Raw genomic sequence first — 25,202 nt, 5'->3', positions numbered from 1 at the left:
AGGGAACACTTGTCACAGGACCTCAAGCTAAGCCATGTGATGAGAGTGTGAGGAGTCTGTTAGAAATACATGGAAAAGAACTGAAACAGCTGCTCTCTCAGCTATGAAAACATAGAAGTCAGATTAGTAAGGTTGCCTGTTTGAAATCAACAAATATTCATTGAGCATTTATGAGAGTCCAGGCACTCCGGCAGGCGCCCAGGTTACAAAGACACACAATTCAGATTTCACCTCCTTTCTAAGAAATAGTACACTCCTACCTTGGTATTCACGACAAAACACTCTCTCTGCTTCTTTTCCTCCTCCTCAGTCCACTCCGAGGGCCCCTTCGCTTCCGTAGCTCCCTTCAAATGTAAGGCTTAAATGTTTCTGGATACCAGGTTTTCGTCCTAGGCCGCCTTCTCTTCTCATTGTACAAATTCTCTTTGGATGATCACATTCACTTGTACTGCTTCAAGTAGACGCTCTCTACCTCCAGCCCACTCTCAAGAACCAGTCTTATATAAGGAAGGGAAACAATGGATACTTAAAATAAATACTACCTGCGGCCGCTTCTCTTCTGGGGGGATCATTCCTATCAGTGGTGAAAAAAACTCACACCCCTCCTTCTCCATACAAAGATGAGGTGGTTGGAAGAAGAGGGGAGGGAGGATGGTGAGAAACCGGAAGATACATACCACCGTTAGTAGAGCACCTTACGAACCTTTGAATATGCAAAGGCAGCTTGAAAAGAACTACAAAGAAATTCAGCATAATAAAATGGGAGGTTTGGCTTTGTTTTGCTTTTGTTTGTTTCCATCGCTACCAGGCACTGCGAGCAAGTAGAGAGGGCAAAGCAATTCGGGGGGAGGAGGCAGCAGCTGAGGTTGGCAGGTTGGCCCAGGGCTTCTCGAGAACAAGGATGATGGTTATTCATTTTAAAATTGTTCTGCGCTATTGCCACCCAAACCCCTCGCATCTCCACAAATCACTGAATTAAACCTGCCGCATATACAATGGTCTTGTCTGATTGAGTTTTTGGTTTGGGTTTTGTGAAAATTAAGGGAAAGTAGCTTAGTTAAACAGCTGCGGTAATGTGGCACGAAACCAGGCAGAAACATAGATCCATCAACTGAACAGAGCCCAGAATCGAGGTCTAGAGGCACTGAGGAAAAACATTAATCACCCTCTCAAGAATCTACAGAGACTTTGGGAAGGATGTAGAGCTCCCACTGCATGTGGAATGTGGTTTGAATCATTTCCATTTGAATTTCAAAGGCCAGTGTACCTCAGCAGACTTTGGTTATACACAAATACAACTGACTACAGGACATCCCCACTTGGAGACTGCCCCTGGGACATCAGCTGCAGAATGGCCACAAGTGACCTCATGCTCTCATCACACCCCTCCAAACCTGCTCCACCTGCACTTTTAATGAATGGCAGGACCCGGTTGCCCATGTCACCCCTCCTTATCCCTCTCCAACTATATCCCATTAAACACTAGGGTTTATTATTTTTGTTTCCTAATTATCAATCAAATTCTGACTCCCTCCCCTCACTCCCTTGGATCAGGCCCCCAGGGTCTCCAGCCAAGGCCTCAGGAATTTCAATGTTTCCATTCTCACCCTCCCACAGCCCCTTCACCTTGAAGTAGCTAAAGTGTTCAATCCGAAATGCAACCAGGTCATGAGACTCCCCTGCATAAACCTTTGGATGATCACTCATTGTCCTTGGTATAAAATAAAGTCCAACTTCCCCTTTATCAGATATGTCATTTGCAAATATCTTCTCCCATTCCATGGGTTGCCTTTTAGTTTTGTTGATTGTTCCTTTGCTGTGCAGAAGCTTTTTATCTTGATGTAGTCCCAATAGTTCATTTTTGCTTTTGTTTCCCTTGCCTTGAGAGACATATCTAGAAAAATTCGCTATGGCTGGATGTCAAAGAAGTTATTGTTTTTTGCAGTTTTATACCTTTATTTGACTGACGATCAGCAATTAGTTCTCATCCACATTAACTGTGTGTAGATGTTTGAAAGTGGTGACAGGTACATAGGGAGCCAACGTGTAGAGCTTATTTGGTGAGTCCTCGTCCTCGTTACATTTTCTGGACAGCCACACATGGATACAGTACGGAGCGTGCCTTATCCCTTTGGCCCACATAGCATTGTTGAGCCTGGTGTCAGTGCGCACATCTGGAGTTCCCATCTACTCCATGGCACATTTCCGGATCTCTTTGGGCGCCCGAGGGGTACACTTCTAGAAACCCACTCCATGGGTGTGCTTGTGAATGATGATGGTGTATTCTCTGGTCACTACCTTGTTGATGGCAGAATGGCCCTTCTTCTCACCACCCTTCTTTGTGGGAGCCATTCTGCCGGGCCCTGGTTGCAAAGGAGAAGTGCAGGTATTGTGGGAGAGGCTTGTTTGGAGTTTTTTGATTAGTGGCTCAATTTCTTTGCTGGTTATCAGTATATTCAAATTTTCTATTTCTTCCTCTTTCAGTTTTGGTAGTTTATATGTCTCTAGGAATTTATCCGTTTCTTCCAAGTTGTGCAATTTGTTGGCATATAGCTTTTCATAATATTCTCTTATATTTCTGTGGTGTTGGCTATTATTTCTCCTCTTTCATTTGTAATTTTGAGTCCTTTCTCTTTTTTTCTTGTCAAGTCTGGCTAGAGGTTTATCAATTTTATTGATTTTTTTTCAAACAACCAGCTCCTGGTTTCATTGGTCTGTCCTATTGTTCTTTTAGTTTCTATATCATTTATTTGTGCTCTAGTCTTTATTTCCTTTCTTCTGCTGGTTTTAGTTTTGTTTATTGTTCTTTTTCCAGCTTGTTTAGGTGCAAGATTAGGTTGTTTATTTGAGATTTTCCTTGCTTCTTGTGGTAGGCCTGTATTACTATAAACTTCCCTCTTAGAACTATTTTTGCTACATCCCAGAGGTTTTGAATGATTATGTTTTCATTTTCATTCAAAATACATAAAGAAGTTACAAAACTCAACGTGCCAAAAAACAAAAAATCCAATTAAAAAATGGCCAGAAGACATGAATAGACTTTTCTCCAAAGAAGACATACAAATGGCCAACAGACACATGAAAAGATGCTCAACATCACTCATCATCAGGGAAATGCAAATCAAAACCACAATGAGACACCACCTCACACCCGTCAGAATGGCTAAAATTAACAAGTCAGGAAACAACAAATGTTGGCAAGGATATGGAGAAAGGGGAACTCTCTTACACTGTTGGTGGGAATGCAAGCTGGTACAGCCACTATGGAAAACAGTATGGAGCTTCCTCAAGATGTTAAAAATAGAGCTACCCTATGACCCAGCAATTGCACTACTGGGTATTTACCCCAAAGATACAGATGTAGTGATTCGTAGTGACACCTGCACCCCACTGTTTATAGCAGCAATGCCACAAGAGCCAAACCATGGAACAAGGCCAGATGTCCATCGACAGATGAATGGATAAAGATGTGGCATGTATGTGTCTGTGTGTGTGTGTGTGTGTGTGTGTGTGTGTAATAGATTATTACTCAGCCATCAAAAAGAATGAAATCTTGTCATTTGCAATGACATAGATGGAACTAGAGGGTATTAAGCTAAGCAAAATATGTCAGTTTGAGAAAGACGAGCACCATATAATTTCACTCATATGTGGAATTTAAGAAACAAAACAGATGAACATAGGGGAACGAAAGAAAAAATAAAATAAGATAAAAACAGAGAGGGAGGCAACCCATAACAGATTCTTAACTCAAGGAAACAAACTGAGAGTTGCTAGAGGGGAGGTAGGTGGGGGAATGGGGTCACTGGGTGATGGGCACTAAGGAGGGCACTTGATGTAATGAGCACTGGGTGTTATATGCAACTGGTGAATCACTAAATTCTACCCCTGAAACTAATAATACAGTATATGTTAACTAAATCAAATTTAAATTTAAAATTTTTAAACTACAATGAGATATTACCTCACACCTGTTAGAATGGCTAAAATCTACAACACAGGAAACAACAAGTGTTGGCGAGGATGTGGAGAAAAATAAACACTTGTGAATTGTTTGTGGGAATGCAAACTGATGCAGGCACTCTGGAAAACAGTATGGAGTTTCCTCAAAAAGTTAAAAAGAGAATTACCAGGTGGCTCAGTCAGTTAAGTGTCTGTCTTTGGCTCAGGTTATGATCCCAGGACCCTGGGATCGAGCCCCACATTGGGCTCCCAGCTCAGCAAGGAGTCTGCTTCTCCCTCTCCCCCTCCCCCTGCTTGTGCTCTCTCTCTTCCTCTCATGCGCTCTCTCTCAAATAAAAATATAAAATCTTAAAAAAAGAAAAAAAGAGAGAGAATACCCTATGATCCAGTCATCACACAACTGGGTATTTATCCAAAGGATAGAAGAACACTAATTCAAAGGGATACACATGCAGCTATGTTTATAGCAGTATTATCTATAATAGCCAGATTATGGAAAGAGCCCAAGTGTCCATGAACTAATGAATGGATGAAGAAGAGGTGATATATATCTATAGATAGATAGATAGGATAGATAGATGGATAGATGTTAGAATATTAGTCAGCCATAAAAAAGTATGAAATCTTGCCATTTGCAATGACATGGATGGAACTAGAGAGTCTAATGCTAAGCAAAATTAGTCAGAGAAAGGCAAATACCGCGTGATTTCACTCACAGGTGGAATTTAAGAAACAAAACAAATGAACAAAGAGAAAGGAGGGGCAAACCAAGAAACAGACCCTTAACTCTAGAGAAAAAACTGATGGTTACCAGAGGGGAGGGGGTGGAGGGATGGATAATTTAGAGGATGGGGGATTAAAGAGCACACTTGTTGTGATGAGCACCAGGTGTTTTATGGAAGTGTTGAATCACTATATTGTACACCTGAAACTAATATTACACTGTATTAGCTAACTGGAATTTATAGGAAACTTAAAATAAATAAACCGACCAACAAATAAATAAAGTCCAACTTCCTTAGGTCCTTTGTGATCGGGTTCCTATTGGCCTCCCCACCTTCATCATGGCTCCCTCTTTCATGCAGACTCCCTACTGAAGTCGCACAGAACTACTTTATGTTCCAGGACTGCTTCATGCTCTCCTTTTCACCTCTTACATTTTGTGCATGCTATTTCCTCTTTCTGAAGCATTCAGTGCACTCCTTCACCTGGCTAACTCCAAGTCAACTTGTAGGTTTCAGCCTAGATGCCATTTCTTCCAGAAAGGCTTCCCTGACTACCCTCTCCAACTAGTTTGAGTTCTATGGCTCTCCTGTATGTTTTCTTAGCAACTTGTGCTTCCCCTAGCATATTGCTTACTACCCTCTATTTTCATTGTCTACTTATTTGCCTATCTTTCACCACCAGCTTGTAAGCTCCCCGAGGGTGGAAACATGTCTGTCCATCTAGTTCACAGCTATATCCCTACTATCTACCGCAAAGATTGGCTTATAAAAGCCAGGAAAGAAATACTGGATGAATGAATAACATGCACGAGATATTTTGCAAGTTATAAAGTGCCTTATCTCATTTTAATTTCACCGCCCTATGAGATAGTACCACCTTGAAACAAAGCACCATGCTACTGTTACATTTAAGTTGACATAGACTACATTTGTGAAGTTCTATTTAAGTAATAATTACCTGAAATCTTAACAAATCAGGTTTTTAAACAACTTTAAAGTAAATTTGACTTATATAAATCTTTCAAAAATTGTGTAATCATAACTAACTGCTAACAAAGTGTCCCAAAGGAAAGGTTCCTGTTAGATGTCCTTTAATGAATATAGGACACTCTGCTATGCATACAGAATATTTTTGCATTCATAAATGTGCTACAGTCCCACAAAATGCTTAATACTCTTAAGTGGATTAAGCATGCCTCCTGTGATCTGATTTATATGGTGAATGTGCCAAGTAAAACCTTTCTCCACAGAGCAATCAGACTGTAAACTTCAGCTGAACTCTGATAAAATTATCGTAATTCCAAACTAGTGGAGCCCGAATTAATGAGATTTTGCTTTAAGCTCTTCCTATGAAAGGGCCAACCAATCTTTGTTGAACATTTTAGATGTATCAAAAATGTTCCAAAATCATACTGGTTAAAATAGTGCGCACTTAGACACATGTGGCAGAACACCTGGAATGTGGCTAGTGTGAGTGAGGAACTGCATCTTTAATGTTACATCACTGTAAGTAATTTAAATTTAAAAACTGAAGCAGTATAATGTTTATATTGATTATATGTTAAAGTGAAGATATTTTGGATATATTGAGTTAAATAAAATATTAAAATTATTGCAATTATTTTTGCATATTTATTTTTATTTTTTTAACATGGCCATTAGAAAATCTTAAATTCCATAGTAGTTAACATTATATTTCTATTGGCCTTCACTGTTTTAAAACATGCTCCACTGTTCAACTCAGGAAAAAGAAAGGTACAGTTTAGGTAAAGGGTACTTGCAATTTTTAAATGTTGTGTTATTTATCCTCAATAGTGATTTAAAACTCTTTGGGCTAGATGGCTTCTTAATACTTAGAAAATGTTAAATGCCTTTCCTACCCATGATAACATCAGGTTATAAAACATGTTCTAGTAGAGAGTAACTGAGCATTTATTTACCTGATTATACTACCACATTAGTTATCCCAATTCATCTTTTTTTTTTATTTTATTTTTTTTTTAAAGATTTTATTTATTTATTTGACAGAGATAGAGACAGCCAGCGAGAGAGGGAACACAAGCAGGGGGAGCGGGAGAGGAAGAACCAGGCTCATGGCGGAGGAGCCTGATGTGGGGCTCGATCCCATAACGCCGGGATCACGCCCTGAGCCGAAGGCAGACGCTTAACCGCTGTGCCACCCAGGCGCCCCTCATCTTTTTTTTTAAAGAATGGAAATTGACTTATTTTTGTAGTTATTGCTTTTGTTTTGTTTTTTATTTGTCATGCGCATATCTGTTAATGAAATCTTACTTTCAATGTACAAGATATGTAAAGGGACATTGCTCTGGCTAGAGTGGAGGCAGAGCGTGACCACTGGCCTCCCTCTTCAACAAGCCACAACCCTAACACTGCAAACGTCCCCTTCCACATACACACACCTCTCCTGCCTCTAGCATCTCAGCAGAATCCTAGGGCCCTGCCATAAGAGACAGTGTAAACAACACTTCTCTACAACACAGCCTAGAATTGGGAAGGACACAAAGAAACCCTGAGCATTCAAATGAGATTTGTCAAATTTTAGATGCTTCTGTTCCCACGCTTCCCTCCTATTAGTGCTCTCCGCGACCTTACAAAATCTGTACACTCCATCTTGCATACACAATTTTAACACGCTTGGTTGTCATTTCCCAGTACACAGAATATCAGCTGCAGGCAACTGGAAGATAGGTGCTGTGCAGTTGGGAGAGGGAGGGGGAGATGCAGGAAAGAAGAAAGAGATTCTTGTAACTGGTAGCTCAGAGGAATGAAAGCAAGATAGAGAATTTTCCAAAGCAGGAACCAGAATTTATATATTCTGGTGTGACAGACTGGGGCCACTGAGTTTAGGGATGAGTTGCCCACACCCCTTAATAGTTCCTGTGGAGAACACTGTATCAGGACACAATAAAGTCACTGATGCTCATATTCACCCTTAAGCCTAAACGACAGGGCCAGTATACTTTATTCTGATATTCAATGTATAGGGCAGAGGAGTATACACTTCATTTAAGCAACCTGTCCATAAAAGAGGCTAAAATAAACCAAGCTTTGGTACTTAAAGGCTAACATTCGGCTACTTGAATAACTCTCATATGTGAAATAGCTAATTTCCCACCAAAGAATGACAAATGATGTGTTACAAGGAAGGAAGGATGCTTCCATGAATTACAACATATAACTAACATACATCTCCAGTCAACACATGCTTGAAAATATTCTGTGCCTATGGACTGTGAACTTGGCAAATGAACAGAAGACTTGCTCTTGTAATTCATTCATCCCATACGGGTATAAGCTGAGTCTGTGTTCTGACAAGGATTTCCTGAATCAAAGCATCTGTCTGGGAGCTGGGTCCAGATTGCTGTTTAACACTGTGGACTTGTGTAATACAACAGATACCTTTTAAGGCTGGGGGGTGCATGGGGTGGGGACGGAAGGGGATGTGGGTAATCATGGGAGGTCCACGAGGAAGACTGTTTGGGAATAGAAAAGAGCACAGAGGGAAACTAATAGCAACTTCTTTGCCAAGAAGAAATCATTGTGGGTCCTTTCCTTTAGCCCTGGATCCCACCAGACCACCACCACAGCTATTGGCATAAAAGGAATGTGTTCAAGAAACAAAATATGCATCAGACAGCACTTACTATTCTTTCCCACCGGGAGTATGCTGAACATGTAGGCAATGTTATGCAACCTTTGATATGACCCAGATTAGAAGCGACTGGTAATAGAACTTGGCATTTTTCTTTTGCTAGACTTATATTTCAAAACTTCTCAGGTGGTGTGACATAAACAGGAAAGAATGTGTTTGGTAAGAGAGTGTTGGCACATAATGAGCCACGACAATTGGTCTCCTTAATAAAACTACTATTCTTTTGGTTATGACCACCACAGCAGCCTACAAAAAGTGCTATACATGGCCATGGTGGTTGCAATGATTTCCTTCCATATTGATTTTCCTTGTATATACTGAACATACAGTTCAAACGCCTTATGTGGTATGCTTAAGAAATACATGCAAGAGTCGAAGTGAATTATTTCCTATAGTAGGAAGATCATCAGATTAAGAAACAGGATGTCTGTTGTGCATCTTTGGGTAAGTCAGCGGGCCAGTATCCCCTTCCATACAATGAGGAGACTTGATAAAATGACCTCTCTGTGTCTCCTTTATGGTTCTAATAACACCTAGGATATGGTACACAAAAACCCTCATGATTAATATTAGACAGAACTTGTGCCATGATCCCACTGACACGCTCTCAGTCACCAACACTACCATTACTACACAGTCTTGGCTTAGGGTGACTAGGACAGAATGTCCTTTGTGACTGATGGCAGCAGGCTCTCTGGATGTCTAGATGTGGCTGGTAACATGCCAACTTTTAATGGACTGTCCAATCGTTCTGATGCATTTTATGAAAAGATTAAGAATATCTTACTTCATAATGCCTTCCACACTCCCCTTCCCTGGGAGTCCCCTCAGTTACCTCTTTTGGGGATAGTCTTACTTCCCTTGTGACTAACATTTCAATCATTAATTCATACAAGGCGAGGAGAAACTGCTGCAAGTATCTTCTGCCCCCACCTTCATTTCATTCTCAAATGGTCACCAAGCACCACTTACATATGAGGAGACCTCATTCTGCCACTCATACATTTTAACTCTTTTTCCCCTTCCTAAATTGAGCAATTTCATTGTAAGATACAAAACGACAACTAAGAATTAATGAAATGCTCTTCCCTAGGCTTGTACATGACACCAATTTACAAAAACACTTATTTCCAATTGAAAGTTTATTTTAATGACAATAAATTGGAGAAATCCTTCCTTTGTCTCCCCCTAAGTTTATTAGCACCAGCAATTCCCCAAACCCTAGACAGTTCTCAAGAGAAATTCAGTCCATGGCAACCAAAATTCATCTGAGAGCTTTGAGTTTCCTATGAATTGATGCACCCTGTTCTTATGACTGTTTTCAATATAAACCTGTATATATGCCTGTTTATATCCAAATATCCTGCACATAGTAGGTATGATATAGTTGGCATTAGTCAAATAATTAGTGAGACTCTCACACTGAATAAATGTGAGCTCCTAGAAGGGGATTAATTATTTGAAGAACTGCCTTAACACTTTCATTCCACTAAGTTCCCATGTCATATTTATTAATGTTCAATAAACTAATTATTATTCTACATATCTTTAAGGACTTTACAATTTACAAAATCTATTCCCATTTTAGAGATGAGGAAATCAAGGTACTCACAACTGGTGAAATAATTTCTCCCATTTGTTAATATTTTTAATATCTTTTGTACCTAGAGCAGTGCTCACTGCTATTATCAGTAACTCAATAATTCACAGCTTGGAATGGCATCAGCTCATTTTAGGTTCTTTTTTTAATTCCAAAACAATCTTCTGATAGGAGAAGGGAAGAGGTTTTCAGTTCCTCATCCCATCTCAGTCAATTAATAAGCCCTACTGGAATAAAGCTCTCCTTATAATATTACCAAAATTAATACAATAACAAAGAAAAAAGCCAAATCATATATTGGTGTGAACAGTGCAACTCAATAACAATGTTCTTACTATGTCGCATTGCTATGTGTCTTTATACAATGAAGCCATTTCCTCCACAGCTTCCATACATTCCCAAACAATAGAAGGCATACACAATCAGTCCTCAGCGGAAGTATGAGGACACTGGCAAGTCACTCCATTCCATCTCAGTGACACCCCTCCTCCTCTTTCAGGTACCCTGTGCTTCCTATTCCAAACCTCCCTTCCACCAAAACAGAAGAGGACTTGATATTATTTTAGGGGTGAATAGAGATGTTCTGGAAAGGCCCTCTCAGCCTTGGCTTATGAGGAACTACTCTCCAAATGTATAAGCCAGAATCCAAGGCCTACTGACCAGTTCCTTTTCCCAAAGAATGTCACCAATATTAACATTTCTGTATAAAGGCCTAAGGAAAGGGAAAGTAAAAATTAGCATATCAACTATTTTTCTCTCTCTGGTCTGTGCACGCTTGAATGCTTCACTGGCCCAAATTTTGCTTATCAGTCAGTGCTATGCTCCTCTCAGGGAGAAATATAGCCACAAGAATTTTCATAGTAAGAGGTTTAGAACAGAAATAGAAATTTAGAGCTAGAAATGATCGTAAAGATGTTCTAGTCCAGCCTCTTCATTTTAGAGATGAGAAAATGTGAGACTCCCAAGATAGAGAGTAGCTTGCCCACACATAGCCTAGTAAGTGACAAGGAATAGACAGTATTCAGGTCACCCAGGCTTGCTCTTTTACCCTACCTACTCTGACTTATAGCTCAAGTCAGAGTTTCTCTAGGGCTTGGTCACTGGCCAGCTGAGGCTCTGGGGACTGCTGCAAATCCATCTTAAGGACAAGTTAGGAGGCTGAGCCCCAGTCTAAACAGCCATTAATAAATAATAGAGCCCTTGGGGCACGTGGGCGGCTCAGTCAGTTAGGTGTCTAACTCTTGATCTCAGCTCAGGTCTTGATCTCAGGGTCGTGAGTTCAAGCCCTGCGTTGGGCTCCACACTGGGTGTGGAGCCTACTTAAAAAAACAGAAATAGAGCCCAGCTCACCTATATGAATCCAATGACCAAGAAAATGAGAGTGACTAGTGCCTGAGCACATAAATCCAGAAGGACGCTATCACCCCCTTTCTCATGAAAGGCTGAGATTTCACTCCAGTTTAGGTGAGAGAATACAGCCATTTACTCATTTTAATGCCCCCTTCCCTGACAGGTTGCCCCATGCTCTCCTGAAACCTTCCCTCTCCAATTCTACCAAAATCATATTTATGTTTTCCAGTAAATTACATTTTAGTTTGCAATAAATTTTATTTTATTGTCATTGCAAAATCTACCCTTTTTTTTCATTACAGAGAGAGAGGGGGAAAGAGGGGCAGAGAGAGAGAGCAAGAGAGAGAGAGAGAATCTTAAGCAGGCTCCATGCCCAGTGTGGAACCCAACTCAGGGCTCAATCTCACAACCCTGAAATCACGACCTAAGCTGGAATCAAGAGTCGGACAGTTAACCAACTGAGCCACCCAAGTACCCCCCAAAATCTACTTTTACTCATGTCCTCAAGTGCATTTCTATGCCTTCCATGGGATATGTTTGTCTTGTTCAGCAAAAAGAATTATGTTTATTATTAAGCAATATAACAAAACACAGAGAAACAAAAATAAGTCCTAATCCCACCACCTCTGGAATTGCCACTGCTAATACTTGCAAAGTTTTCTGAGGATGATCTGAATCATTATAAGGCTTTCCTCTAGTTAACAGTGGCAGGGCCATAAGATCGTTGTATGCTATTCTATCAAAAAATGACACTTAACCAATCATCTTTCCAACATCTGATAGCACCAAGTTTATTTCTGCCTCAGGACCTGGAGTACTTCTCTTACACCTTCTCAGGCTAGTTCCTTCTTGGTATTTCATTTTTCTGCTCTTTCAGAAGAACCTTCCCTTACCCAACTTCCTCATTTTAGAACTTAATCATTTCTTTTTTTTTTAATGTTTTTTTATTATATTATGTTAGTCACCATACAGTACATCCCCGGTTTCCGATGTAAAGTTTGATGATTCATTAGTTGCGTATAACACCCACTGCACCATGCAATACGTGCCCTCCTTACTATCCATCACCAGTCTATCCCATTCCCCCACGCCCCTCCCCTCTGAGGCCCTCAGTTTGTTTCTCATAGTCCATAGTCTCTCATGCTTCATTCCCTCTTCTGATTACCCCCCCCCTTTCTTTATCCCTTTCTTCCCCTACTCAGCTATCAGAAAGAACAAATTCTCAACATTTGCTGCAACATGGACGGCACTGGAGGAGATTATGCTAAATGAAATAAGTCAAGCAGAGAAAGACAATTATCATATGATTTCTCTCATCTATGGAACATAAGAAGTAGGAAGAACTTAATCATCTCTAATCAGATTACCCTATCCTATTTTCAACATAACACTTATCACCACCTGATATTTTCTTATTTCTTTAGTTCTTTATTGTCTGTCTCCTTAACTAAGCTGCATGAAGACAGAGACTGTATGTGTCTTGTTCATCATGAGACTGCCCAGCACCTAGTATAGTACCTGACACACATTAGGTAGTAATGGAATGAAAGGAGTAATGGTTTGAAGTAAATGGTTTGAAATAAAGGAGCCATGAGAAAACATGTACTTTGAGTTGTACTGAATGATCCTTGCTCTCTTATGTTATCCCTCATAGCCAGCAGCACAGGGATGCCTTGGTATCTGTGGCTTCAAAAAGCACTAACTAGCCTAAACAGGGTTTAAGCCTGAGACTTATTAGAATTATTAATGAGAATGCAGTCAGTTCCCTCTTTTACTTTAAATTAGTCATAGCATTGGAAACACCTTGAATTCTTTGAATACCACATGATATAGGCAACTTGAATAAACATAACTGGTGAAGTTTGCCTTTTGTAGTCCTATATTCAGCTGAGCCATTTTGAACAAGCATGTTTCTCGTAAGTAGTTATTAATTTCTACACCTTTTAATCAAAACCTACTATTACGGTATGAGGTGAACATGAAACTCTACCCCTAAAAGTATACTGTAAGCCTAAATATCAGTGGTCAAATTAATCCTGATAGCTAGCACACTAAGTATTCAAATAGTTTCTCTTCCTTCAGAAAGCAAGACTTTTTGATATATAAAGCCCACTTGTCTGAATTCAATCTAATATGGGGGAAAGACAGAATAATTTTACCTTTGAGGACTGTGTTCAATTAGATTATAATCATGTAAAAAGTAACAAACATCAGAACTTTCTTTAAAGGCAACAAAATTCTCCCATTTGTAGATAGGTATTTGGGAGTCATGTCTAATCTAACTTTTAGGGTAGAAAGGACCAATACTGATAGGCAATCACTGAAGGCATGTGCTTTGTAGTCGAGAGTCCTGGCTCAAGTCTAAGATTCACCATTTACTAAGAGACCTTGGGCAAGTGGCTTTAACCTCTTTAAAACTCAGGCTACTCATCTGTAAAATCAGTAAGAGCGCCTCCCAAATGGGTTGTAGATTAAATAACAAATACATCGCTCTGGAAGGTACCTACCACATAGCAAATACTCAACAAAAAGTAGCTAGTATGACTCTATAGATAGAAAAAATACATATTTATTTAACTTCTTTACCAAATGCAAATGCTTATTAAGACCCACTTAGTATGAAACAGGGATTATCTAAGACACAGGACAAGTCAGTCGTGGTACTGTGTCTCAAGAAGTTCACATCTGAGGGTAAGAGATAAGATGAAAACACAAACAACTAGAATCCAAGGGAGACCATGGCTAGGTGCTCTAAAAAGTAAAATTGAATGGGTTAGAATTCCTTTGGTTGAAGGTGACAAAAACCCAACCCAAACCAGCTTAAGCATAAGGGTGACAGATTGGCTCTCAGAATCAAAGAATGAGCCTCAGGGGCTTGGACTGGAGACTTCATGCTACTGAGTTGCACAGGCTCTCTCCCTCTCCCGTTTCTGCCAGTGACCACAGATTTTTGCTTGACTCCATCCATTCTGTTCTAATACAGTAAGAATTCCTCCTTGTTACAGAAATTATGGCTACAATTAGCCTTCAATTCTAATCCTTCTAGCTTAGCCCTGGACCAATCCATGTGGCCAGGAGGATGCCGTATTATGATTGCTTTGGCTTTGATTATCAACCCACCTGTAAACCGTAATGAGGGCAGAAAAAAACTCCCCAAAGGAAGGTGGGACAGGTTGCTGGAAAGAGATAAATAATAAATGTTCAAACAAAAGAAAAGTATTGGTAAAAATGTGAAGAAATCTGATGCTGGGGCGCTTGGGTGGCTCAGTCAGTTAAGCAACTGCCTTCAGCTCAGGTCATGATCCCAGGATCCCGTGATGGAGCCCCACATCAGGCTCCCTGCTCAGCAGGGAGTCTGCTTCTCCCTCTCCCTCTGCTCTTTGCTCCCTACCCCCGTTCATGTTCTCTCTCTCAAATAAATAAATAAACTCTTTAAAAAAAAGAAATCGGATGCTAAATTGTGTAGCTACTATGGAAAATAATGTGGAGGTTCCTGTAAAAATTAAAAAATAGGACTACCATATGACCCAGAAAGCCCACTTCTGGGTTTTTATCCAAAAGAATTGAAGTTAGAACCTCAAAAGGTAATAGCACTCCCATGTTCTCTACAGCATTATTCACAACAGCCAAGATGTGGAAACAATCTAAATGCCCATCACCAGATGAATGGATAAAGCAAATTTGGTATATACATACAATGGAAAATTATTTAGCCTTAAAAAAAGGATTAAACTTCAGGACATTATACTAAGTGAAATAATCCAGTCACAGAAAGACAATCACAGAGGTTCCAATTACATGAGGTATCTAAAATAGTCAAATTCACTGAATCAAAGAGTGGAATGGTGGTTGCCAGGGGCTGGGGAGGGGAGGAAGGCGAGAGCTACTAATCAACAGGCATAAAGTTTCGGTCAAGCAAGATGAGTAAGCTCTAGAGATATGCTGTACAACATTGTACTTACTGTCAACAATAATACACTGTACACTTAACATGGGATCTATTCACTTAAATTTTTAAGTATTCTTACCACAATAAAATAAAGTTTAAAAAAGAACAAATGTCCACTAAAACAATGATCTGATAATACCAGTCATATTACATCATGACAAACAATCCTGCATTTTTAGTATGAATATACTTTTTATTATTATACCATTGGGGAAATGCTTAATATCAAAACAAATGATGTTTCTCTAACTTTCTTTTCTGTTGTTTATCTGGGAGGAGCTGGAGAGAAAACCAAATTTTTTAAAAATATTCTGGTTATAACAGACTCCATCTCTATCAGATTCTTGGTGATTTGGAAGTCCTGTGTAGTCAGTGGGTCCATTAAAAGGTAGAAATAGATTAAATTTCTCTTAAGAGACTTTAATTTTTATTAATTAATTAATTTATTTAAGTCAATTAATTAACATATAGTGTATTATTAGTTTCAGAGGTAGAACTCAGTGATTCATCAGTTGTATATAACACCCAGGGCTCACTACATCACATGCCCTCCTTAATGCCCATCACCCTGTTACCCCATCTTCCCTCTCCTACCTTAAGAGACTTTTAACCAAAATCAGAATAACTAGTTAATTCTCTCCAAAATCAATCATAAGCCAGCCAGCTGGTCATGAAAAATACTGCTGAGAAATATTTATGCCCAAGATGTGAAACAAACTTCATGAAACAGGAAAAAAGTCCTATCACCGCAGAGACATGGTTGGAATTCAATAGAACCCATTGCAGCTCTGACAAAGATTAATAAAATCATCATGTAAAGACAACAGGAAGCAAGCATCCTTCCCCAGTCCACTTGGATAAGGGAAAGACCCATTTGCCTTCCCAATATTCATTCTCCCCTTCTTTCTTAGTAAAAGAACCCCAATTTTTAAGCAGATACATTGCCACTTAGCTAAGAAAACTACATTTCCAGGACCTCTTCACAGTTTGGAATAGCTATGCAACTGGGTTCATGACAACTGGAAGTCTGGCATGGTACTTCCAAGAAAAATGGAGGTGGCACCCTTCTTGTTCCCTCTTCCCCTTTTCTGTATAGGGAATGTGAATGCAACAGCCAGAATCATCTTGGTCTCTGAGGTGACACTGGGAATCTAAACCCAAGCATGGATGAGCAACAAAGTAAGAGAAGCTTGCATCCCGAACACCATGGAGCTCCCCTCCCAGCCCTGAACTGCCTCTCTCCAGACTGAAATAAGCCTACATCTTGTTTAAGGCACTAATTTTCACCTATTTGTTACTCACAGCCAAACCTAATCCTAACTGATGTAAAAGATGTCCTTAATCAGTACACCTTATTTCATTTGAATTAAAATCCTAATAGCCTCTTCTCTGTGAATACACAGCCTGATACCATCCTGAAACTAGAAGACAAGCACCTAATAGTCTTTGAGCCATTACACATCTTTTTGTAAGTTTAATGCTGCTGTTGCATGAATGATAAACCTAAATTAATACAAATGTTTCTTATGAAGAATGTTTTCAGTTTTTACTTTAATAATGTTAAAATGCAAAGGTAAATATAAAAATGAAGCTAATATTTTATGTCAGCTCTTTATAGATTCATTGTATAACTGAATCATTTAACACCATTTTAGATGAGTCAGCTCCCAACAAGCTAGCCCTAAGAGGTGAATTAATCTAATTGTTCTGTCAATGCTTACACATTTTATGTTAATATTAAAAGGTTCTTCTATGGAAGTATTATATTCTTATTTTTAATATGCTGGCAACCCTCTCAAGGAGGCAATATAGTTTTCACCGATGACAATGAATGAATGGAAAAGCCGGAGTTAGGGAGTTTTTGAATTATTTAAAAAGAGTGACAATGCTGAGACTATAACCAAGTTAAACTCAGAAAAGTTACGTCCTCTCTCTTCATAGATGAAAACTTAGAGGACAAAATCAGTGACGGATACAGCATGAATCCTTCAACAGTGTAGACGGGTTTAACTTATGTCTATACTATGTGGTCAAGTGAAGTTAACAAAGCAATGATTTGACTAAATTTAATGAACATTTCCAGGACATTAGTGACTCATTATTCATTCACCCACCCATCCAAAGTGCTGTGAGTACTTACTATGTGACAGGTAAAATGCTAGGTGTTAAGGGTATGAGGATAAATAATACATGAAGAAAGGCAAATAATCCAGTGTGACTGGAGGAGAAGGTACATGGGAACATAAATCAGGAGATTTTTCTGTTCATTCATTCAGTCAACTCCCTCAACTGACCAACACTTACTGAATACCTACTATGCACCTGACTAGGAACTATGGATACAGAATCAAATTCAAGCATAAATTTGTCCCACAAAGAATTAAATTGACTAGAAGGCTCAATATTATCTGTGTAGTAGCTAAAATATTGTGTATATATGAAGAGGACTTTATCTGTGTCTTAATAAAAATATTAAGTCCTTAACACCAATCCCTAAGGGAAAAATCCCCCATCTAACTGGAAGCAGAAAACCCTTGCTCAGAAAGGCTCTCGGCACATATCAAATGTTCAATAATGATAACAAACAATACCTACTAATATTATTACTCTTGTGTAAGGTCTAATTCTTCTTGCATAAATGTGCCACAGACCTCATTCTCAGGAATACAGGCCATTCTTCCATTCATTCAATAAGTACTGACTGAACACCAACTATGCAAGGGGCACTGTTTTAGACCCTTAGATTACCATGGTGGAAAAAACAGACAATGATTCCTGCACTCAAGGAGCTTACATTCTAGTGGGGAGAAGCACGCAATGCGTAAACAACAAATGAATGATTATAGTATATTAAAAAAGGATAAGTAATATGAAAAATAGAGAATATAAAGGGGGTGAGGAGTGCCAGATTGCAGGCCAACTGCATTATAAAAAAGGATGGTCTTAGAAGTCCCCACTGACAAGGTGACATCTGAGCAAAGATTTGAAGGAGGTAAATAAGCTAGTTTCACAGAGAAATGGTAGAAGAGTAGAACAGCCAATGCAAAGGCAGAAGCTTCTGAAGAACAGCACAAGGTGTCGCTGGAGGAGAGTGACTGGTCGAGTGGGAAGGCATAAAGTCCAAGAGGTGATGAGAGATCAGATTAATTAAGGCCTTGTAAGCCATTTTAAGGACTTCAGGTTTTACTCTGAGTGCACAGTGAACTACTGGAGGGTTCTGAGTTAGAAGAACATGATCAGACTTAGGTTTTTAAAGCACCATTCTAGTGTTAACATTTAAGATAAGGCTATTGTAGCAATCTAGGAAGATGATGATAGCTTGAACCAGTATAGAAGTGGAGGTTGTGAAAAATGGTGAGATTCTGTATATATTTTAAAGTCAATAGAATTTCCAAAAAACAAACAAACAAAACTGTATGTAGGATATGAGAGAAAAAAATTCAAGAAGTGATCCTGAAATTTTTGGCTTGAGTGTCTGCAAAGATGGAATTACTCTCAATGGAGAAAAGGAAGGCTGTTGGAAGAACAGGCTCAGTGTTGGAAACAATCAACTCAGGTCTGAACATTTTGAATTTCAGATGTTTATTAGCTAACCATTTGAATATATTAATTAGAAAACTGAGTCTGGAGTTTAAGAGATGTACAGGCTGTGGGGCATCTAGGTGGCTCAGTCAGTTAAGCGTCTGACTCTTAATTTTGGCTCAGGTCACAATCTCAGGGTCATGAGCTGGAGCTCCACATCAGACGCTGCACGCAGCTCGGAGTCATCTGAGATTCTCTCTCTCCCTCTCACTCTACCCCTCCCCTTCCCACTCACATGCTTGCACTCTCTCTCTCTCTCCCTCTCAAACAAATAAATAAATAAAATCTTTAAAAAAACAAACAGATGTACTGTCTGCAAGCATTCCTTTGGTCTTTGGTATTTTGTTATGGCAGCCCTCACAAACTAATACAAGGGGACTGACCAGTCTATCCCCCCAGTGGAAGTACTGGCCCACCTGGTGTTATCTAGGTTATCTCCTTTGGCTACTAGATTGGGGGCGGGGGATTCAGTAACTGCTGGGTCTATGTTGCCTTCTGCTGTCGGGTAATGGAAAAGGTGGGATGTTTGGGTCCAAACACCAATTTGTGTTCTTCTTACCAATTTTCCCCTACTTTTCCAAGTTCCTGTTGGTTACCTCTTACATTATTTCCAGGGATTACAGTTATATTTAGCAAAGAGGAGCAGGAAGAAATCTTCTGGTCCAGACTGCAGTCCAAATACAATTATTTACTCAGTAATGTGTTTACAGAAAAATAAAGACAAGTGGGATGTCTCATACTGCCCACAGTACCTAACCTAGTGTTGGACATCTAGGGGAGGCTCAATAAATACCCCTCGCTTAAAAATTGAAGTGAATGTCAGGGGCGCCTGGGTGGCACAGCGGTTAAGCGTCTGCCTTCGGCTCAGGGCGTGATCCCGGCGATCTGGGATCGAGCCCCACGTCAGGCTCCTCCGCTATGAGCCTGCTTCTTCCTCTCCCACTCCCCCTGCTTGTGTTCCCTCTCTTGCTGGCTGTCTCTATCTCTGTCAAATAAATAAATAAAATCTTAAAAAATATATTTAAAAAAAAATAAAATAAAAAAAAAATTGAAGTGAATGTCAGTAAATGACTCTTGTGACCTTCTGCAGCCCAATCCCCTAACACCCTAATAGCTCTTTCGTCTATGAAGCCGTGGTTACTTAATCCTAAATATAAGCTCAGTCCCAACCAAGGCTTTGGGACCACGTACTTGACAATCTATTCTGATCAGTAAATGTAAAGAGCTGTATGCCAATAACTAGATATGAATAACTTTGTCTCTGTTCTTGCTTTAACTTTGTACCCTGGTTGTAGTAGCTGAGACCTTATCATATATTCCCATTCTAAAAATTGGGCTCTGTCCAATTATTGCCTAACTCCTGTGGGCACCTTAATCCAATGATGTATATATATATCTCAATTTCTTTCCCACTGGGTTCTTGTTTAGGTCTTAGGTCTTCAGACCTTGAGGCAGTATCCTTAATGGCTGGATCACCACAGTCATGCCTGTCTACCTGCCTAAACACCTATCTAATACTGTCATACTTCCCACCTGCCATGTTCTACCTAATGTCAAAATGTCTGCCTCCTGCCAGACCAGCCTGATGCCAACTTCCTGCTAACTGTTTGCTCCTAAGATTTATACTAGCCACCACCCCAAGAGACCAACAAAGCTGGGAGTAGTTTTGCCAGATAAATATGGGATGCCTAGTTAAATTTAAATTTTAGAAAAACAATTTTTTTAGTATATGTATGTTGCAAATACTACATGGAATATACTTATACTAAAAACTTATTTATTTGAAATTCAAATTTAACTGGGCAAAACTGCTGTGTTTTTATTTGCTAAATCTGGCAACCCTCACTGGAACCATGAAAACCAGAACTCCCAGATGCTTAATAATATTTTTATTCAAATGTGTTGTTCTCTTCAGACTTTAAGATGAGGTTTTTATTTATTCCAATTGGTAATAAAAAACTAAATCACCATGCAAGTAGACTGAAATTAATGTATTCATTTTTCATTAAAAAAAAAACTAAAAAATAGACAACTCCTTGTGTCCTAGGCACTACTCAATGAATTCATTGTGGGTAACAGCGTAAGTAAAATTGAATTTGGTTCCAGATGAAAATTGAAAATTAATGAAAGAAGATGATGGGTGAAGCCTGACAACACCTTGGAGAGGGATGTTCTATTTAACTAGTCAAGTTCATTTCATTTTATATATCAATCTGATTGATTAGAGGATCAGTCAGGGTACATTAATGTCACCTCATCACTGCCATCCTAAAAAGCTAGATGTGCACATATTTGGATAATACAAACTATATTTATTCTTCAGATTCCAACTCTGGAAAGAGATCAAGAGCTCTAGACTTTGCCCAAAGACAATGGCCTATCAAGTAGTGACATAAGGACTTTCATCAAAAATGCCTGAAACTGTGATCCTCCTCTTTTATAAATGTCAGAAAGCATCTGGTAGAGGAAACATTTTACTCTTTTTTGAAGCATAATTAACATACACTGTTAAATAGTTTCAGATGTACGATATAATGATTCAACAATTCTATACACTTCTCAGTGCTCATCAAAATAAGTGTACTCTTAATCCCTTCATGTTACCCATCCTCCCACCCACCACCCCTCTAGCAATCACCAGGTTTTTTTTCTGTATTTAAGAGTCTACTTGTTTGTCTCTTTTTTCTTTGTTTTCCTTCTTAAATTCCACATATGAGTAAAATTTATGGACTCTGTCTTTCTCTGACTGGCTTATTTCACTTAGCATTATACCCTCTAGGTCCATCCATGTTATTGCAAATGGCAAGGTTTCATTCTTTTTATGGCTGAGTAATATTTCATTATGTATAGATCACATCTTCTATATCCATTCAACTATAAACGGACATTTGGGGTACTGCCAAATCTTGGCTATTGTAAATAATGCCAAAATGAATGTAGGTGTGCATCTATCTTTTGGAAATATTGCTTTTGTTTTCTTTGGGTAAATACTCAGTAGTAGGATTACATAATCGAATGGTAATGCTATTTTTAATTTTTTGAGGAAACTCCATACTGTTTTCCAGAATAGCTGCACCAGTTTGCATTCCCACTAACAGTGCACAAGGGTTCCTTTTTCTCCACATCCTCAATAACACTTGTTATTTCTTGTCTTTTTGATTTTAGCCATTCTCACAGGTGTAAAGTGGTATCTCATGGTGCTTTTGATTTGCATTTTCCTGATGATGAGTGATGTTGAATATAATTTCATGTGTCTGTTAGCCATCTGTATGCCCTCTTCGAAAGAATGTCTGTTCAGATCCTCTGCCCATGTTTTAATCAGATAATTTGGGGGGTTTTTGGTGTTGAGTTGTATAATATCTTTATATATTTTGAATATCAACCCACTATCAGATATATCATTTGCAAATATCTTTTCCCATTCAGTAGGTTGCCTTTTTGTTTAGTTGAAGATTTCCTTCACTGTGATAAAGCTTTTTATTGTGGGATAGTCCCAATAGTTTAATTTCATATAAAAAAAAAAGGTATCTACAACTAATTTTCAAAGAAATTACTGCCTATGTATTCTTCTAGTAGTTTTTTGGTTTCAGGTCTCACATATAGGTCTTGAACCCATTTTGAGTTAATTTTTGTGTATGGGTAGGAAAGTGGTCTAGTTTCATTCTTTTGCATGTAGCTATCCAGGACCCTTTAATATTTCTTGCAGGGCTGGTTTAGTGGTCATGAACTCCTTTAGTTTTTGTTTGTCTGGAAAACTCTTTATCTCTCCTTCTGTATGGAATGATAACCTTGCTGGATAGAGTATTCTTGGCTGCAGATGTTTCCCATTCAGCACTTTGAATATCATGCCACTCCCGTCTGGCTTGCCAAGTTTCTGTTGAGAAATCTCCAGGTAGCCTTATGGGTTTTCCCTTGTAAGTTAAGAACTTTTGTCTTGTTGCTTTTAAGATTTTTTCTGTATCACTACCTTCTGCAAGTTTAATTATAGTATGTCTTGGTGATGGAATGCCCTCATTGATTTTGATGGGAGTTCTCTGTGCTTCCTGCATCTGAATGTCTGTTTCCTTCCCCAGATTAAGTAAGTTTTCAGCTATTATTTCTTCAGATACTTTTTCTGTTCCCTTTATGCTCCATCCTCCATTTCTTTCATCAATGTTTTATAGTTTTAAGAGCACAGGTCTTTTACCCCTTTGGTTAAGTTTATTCCTAGGTATTTTATTATTTTTGGTGCAGTTGTAAATGGGATTATTTTCTTAATTTATTTTTCTGCTACTTCATTATTAGTGTACAGATATGCAATAGATTTCTGTATATTTTTGTATCCTGCAACTCTACTTAATTTATTTATTAGTTTTAGTAGTTTTTGGTAGACTCCTCAGGGTTTTGTGTTTATAATATCATGCCATCTGCAAAAACTGGAAGTTTTACTTCTTCCTTATAAAAGTGGATGCCTTTTATTCCTTCCCCTTGTCTGATTGCTGTGGCTAGGACTTCCAGTACCATGTTAAATAAAAGTGGTAAAAGTAGACATCATTGTCTTATCCCTGATCTTAGTGGAAAAGCTCTCAGTTTTTCCACCATTGAGTATGATGTTCGCTATGGGTTTTTCACATCTGGCCTTTATTGTGTTGAGGTGTTTTCCCTATACCTGCTGTGTTGAGGATTTTTATCATGAATGGATGTTGTATTTTGTCAAAAATAAACAAATAAATATATAAATGCATACAAACATAGATGTATATATTTTAAAAAGTCCACACTACCCAAAGCAATCTACAGGTTAATGCAATCCCTATCAAAATACCAACAGCATTTTTAACAGAAATAGAACAATCCCAAAATTTGTATAGAACCACAAAAGACCCCAAATAGCCAAAGCAATCTTGAGAAAGAAAAATAACGCTGAAGACATCACAATTCTAGACTTCAAGTTACATTACAAAGCTGTAGTAATCAAAACAGCATGGTACTGGCACAAAAATAGACACATAGATCATTGGAATGAATAGAAACCCCAGAAATGAACCCACTACTATATGGTCAATTAATCTTTGACAAAGCAGGAAAGAATATCCAATGGAAAAAAGACAGTCTCTTTAACAAATGGCGTTGGGAAAACTGGACAGCAACATGCCAAAGAATGAAACTGGACCACTTTCTTACACCATACACAAAAATAAATTCGAAATGGATAAAAGTCCTAAAAGTGAGACCTCAAACTATAAAAATCCTAGAAGAGAACACAGGAAGTAACCTCTTTGACCTAGACCATAGCAACTTCTTTCTAGATATGTCTCCTGAGGCGAGGGAAACAAAAGCAAAAATGAACTATTGGGACTTCATCAAGATAAAAAGCTTCTGCACATCCAAGGAAACAATCAACAAAATAAAAGGCAACCTACAGAATGAGAGAAAATACTTGCAAATGACATCTGATTAAGGGTTAGTATCCAAAATATATAAAGGACTTATAAAACTCAACACTAAAAAATAAAATAAATAATCTAATCTTAAAAATTGGCAGAAGGGATGCTTGGGGATGCATCCGACTCTTGGTTTTGGCTCTGGTCGTGATCTCAGGGTCATGAGATCAAGCCCAGCATCAGGCTCAGTGCTGAGTATGAAATCTGCTTGGGTTTCTCTCTTGCTGTTCTTCTGCCTCTCCTCCTGCTCTCTCTCTCTCTCTCTTTCTCTCTCAAATAAATAAAATCTTTTTTAAAAGGGGGAAGAAAACATGAATAGACATTTGTCCAAAGAAGACATACAAATGGCCACAGACACATGAAAACATGCTCATCATCACTCATCATGGAAATGCAAATTGAAACCACAGTGAGATATCATCTCACATCTGTCAGAACGCCTAAATCAACAACACAAGAAACAACAGGTCTTGGTAAGGATGTGAAGAAAGGGGAATCCTCTTGCACTGCTAGTGGGAATGCAAACTGGTGCAGCCACTGCAGAAAACAGTATGGAGGGTCCTCAAAAAGTTAAAAATAGAACTACCCTACAATCCAGCAATTGCACTACCAGGTATTTATTTACCCAAAGAATACAGAAGAACTAATTCAAAGTGATACACCCATTCTGATATTTATAGCAGCATTATCTACAATAGCCAAATTATGGAAATAGCCTATGTGTCCATCAACTGATGAATGGGTAAAGAAGATGTGATATATATATTCAATGGAATATTACTCAGCCATAAAAAGAATGAAATCTTGCCATTTGCAACAACGTGGATGGAGTTACAGAGTATCATGGTCAGCAAAATAAGTCAGAGAAAGACAAATACCATATGATTTCACCTATATGTGGAATTTAAGAAAGAAAACAAATGAGCAAAGGAACAAA

General features: G+C 38.7%; 1 long non-coding RNA gene and 1 pseudogene across 1 annotated transcript in view; both read right to left on the bottom strand.

Annotated features, from left to right (window-relative positions):
- The window catches only part of LOC148106811 (uncharacterized), a 140,947-nt gene that overhangs the window by 10,939 nt on the left and 104,806 nt on the right, over positions 1 to 25,202 (bottom strand). The window lies entirely within an intron of this gene.
- LOC123786862 (large ribosomal subunit protein eL31 pseudogene) lies at positions 1,718 to 2,592 on the bottom strand (annotated as a pseudogene).

Source organism: Ursus americanus, chromosome X (genome assembly GCF_024610735.1).
Source record: "Ursus americanus isolate L20-20 chromosome X, mUrsAme1.1.p, whole genome shotgun sequence".
Taxonomy (NCBI): domain Eukaryota; kingdom Metazoa; phylum Chordata; class Mammalia; order Carnivora; family Ursidae; genus Ursus; species Ursus americanus.
This window is presented reverse-complemented; position numbering and strand designations above follow the sequence as displayed.